The 2,029-nt window shown below is 39.9% G+C and overlaps 1 long non-coding RNA gene across 2 annotated transcripts; it reads left to right on the top strand.

Moving 5' to 3' along the window:
* The first annotated feature begins 349 nt into the window (after nt 1-349).
* Nucleotides 350-1,032, top strand: LOC102199176 (uncharacterized). Of its 2 annotated transcripts, none has more exons than XR_312615.1 (3): nt 350-371; nt 469-548; nt 869-1,032. It is a non-coding gene; the product is annotated as an uncharacterized LOC102199176 (long non-coding RNA). The 2 variants fall into 2 exon arrangements; XR_001290231.1 differs by having other exon boundaries at nt 469-570.
* Nucleotides 1,033-2,029: the final 997 nt, after the last annotated feature.

Below are 2,029 nucleotides of genomic sequence, written 5' to 3'. Positions count from 1 at the left end.
AGTGAAGACTGTCATTTCCACAATACTAAATAGGGTAAAAATTCTTACTTGAAACTTGAGTGCAGAGTTTCACACGTATTTTTAAGTCCACACACAAATATTTTTTTACACACGCACAAATTTTCCTCTTTTTATTGACGTTGTTTGTTTTTTGTTTATTTTCTCATTTCAGATCAGTGAAGTACAATCCAACCATAAACAAGTAAGGTACTCGTGTCTTCAAATTATTGTTTTTAACCCTTTTTGTGTGATGTTGTAAATTTTACTGTAACTTAAAGCAAAGTAAGCAAAAAACACAATGCAGTTAAATACTAATGTTTTGTTTTGTCTTGGACCAAATTTTCCCCAGGCCCCACGTGTGAAAGCACCAGGTAATAATGGTGTGTGTGTGTGTGAGTGAACAGGAACCTTTGTAGACGAGTCGTAATTTTTTAAACCTTTTTCTAAACCGGCTCCACCGCTCTGCAGTCTGCCCCCAACATGATGCCCCATCTGGCTCCTTTCGCCAACCTACACAGCTATGCGACCTCCCCAGCAAATAGTCTGTGGTCAGTGCCTTCTGTAACGACGGTATGCTTTGAGACAATGAGCTGCATCACAATTTCATTGTAATCTTAACTTCAAAACACTACTTTATGCTGCTGAATATCATCATATTTTGCTTGTTTAGATTTCTGAGGTAAGTTCTAAAACGTTGAACATTTATATGTAAAAGGATAAGTTGTAAACAGTTTTAACAGATTGAACTACTTAAACCTGAATGCAAAATGTGAAGCCATCACTTATGGATATAGTTGTTTTTCTCATCACAATGCTCATCCAGTTTATCACAAGCCAGTATTCTTTGTGTTATTGTTCTTTTCAACAGATGCAGCCTTCCAACAACTTCTAATCATGGTGACAGAGCTGATCAGAGAAGTCGGTGAGGAGTTCAGAGCCGTCTGTTAATCCTGCAGCACTGACCCTGTTCATGCTGGGGTGTTGTCTCTGGATTAGCCTTTGCACAACATAGATGAGATGAAGTGCAATGACCGGAGGCAAATGAAGCAATGGTCAGTTCTTTAAAGGTTATAGGACTGTTGTAGCCCTGAACTTTAGAAATTGTCAAATTCAGTTAAACTGCTTAAAAATGGCCTTCTCCTGTATGTTCTGCTTGAATATACAACAGCAGGCTATTGTTGGAAGATCCAACAAATAGAAATACATTTCACTGCCAGCAGTTTGGTTTATTCATTATTAGAAAATTAGGCTTTGAGCTTTTCAGCTAATGGCTCTTTGAGAATCAAAGTGAGGCAGCAGTTTGCTGATTTCTGCCTTGTGACTTTCATATTAATCTCATAATTTCTCCCTGCTGAAGTCAGTTGACAAGAGGTTATTCATATTTAAGCTCTAATTTGGCCTTTTGTTTTCTTCCTTCTGTTTGTTTGTGTCCTAGATGGCCTGATTCAGCAGGTGGGGGTAAACGCTGTTTCTGAGTTTGCCTTTGCCCAAGCTGTGCAGAAATGTCTCCGCTACGCTCCAGATCACATGGGTGGTGCAGGATGCCCGATATCCAGCTCGATCCCCGAGTAAACAAAAAAAAAGTGACCTGTAACCAATACAAGTAACAAATAAGCTTTTTAAAAATATAATAAATCACTATAAGCGGAAGCGAATGGATGGATGGACTTTGTTATTGATACAGAGATGTCTGTCATTTTTATTACATAATGTTCAAGGTTCAAGGTTCTTTATTTGTCACATGCGTAATTATACAAGTATAACACACAGTGAAATGTAGCCCGACACGCTCCTCGACATGTGCAAAAATTTGGGGGTAGAGGGAGAACATTATTTATTTATATACATATATAACAACACCCAGCACGCCCCTGCGGGCGGTTTATCCTTCAAGCTCGGGTCCTCTACCAGAGGCCTGGGAGCTTGAGGGTTCTGCGCAGTATCTTAGCTGTTCCCAGGACTGCGCTCTTCTGGACAGAGATCTCCGATGTTATTCCCGGGATCTGCTGGAGCCACTCGCCTAGCTTGG

The sequence above is a fragment of the Pundamilia nyererei genome, unplaced genomic scaffold, assembly GCF_000239375.1.
Source record: "Pundamilia nyererei isolate P.nyererei 1_Seehausen unplaced genomic scaffold, PunNye1.0 scaffold03893, whole genome shotgun sequence".
In the NCBI taxonomy this organism is placed as follows: Eukaryota; Metazoa; Chordata; class Actinopteri; order Cichliformes; family Cichlidae; genus Pundamilia; species Pundamilia nyererei.
The sequence above is the reverse complement of the archived record's forward strand: the minus strand, read 5'-3'. Positions and strand labels throughout refer to the sequence as shown.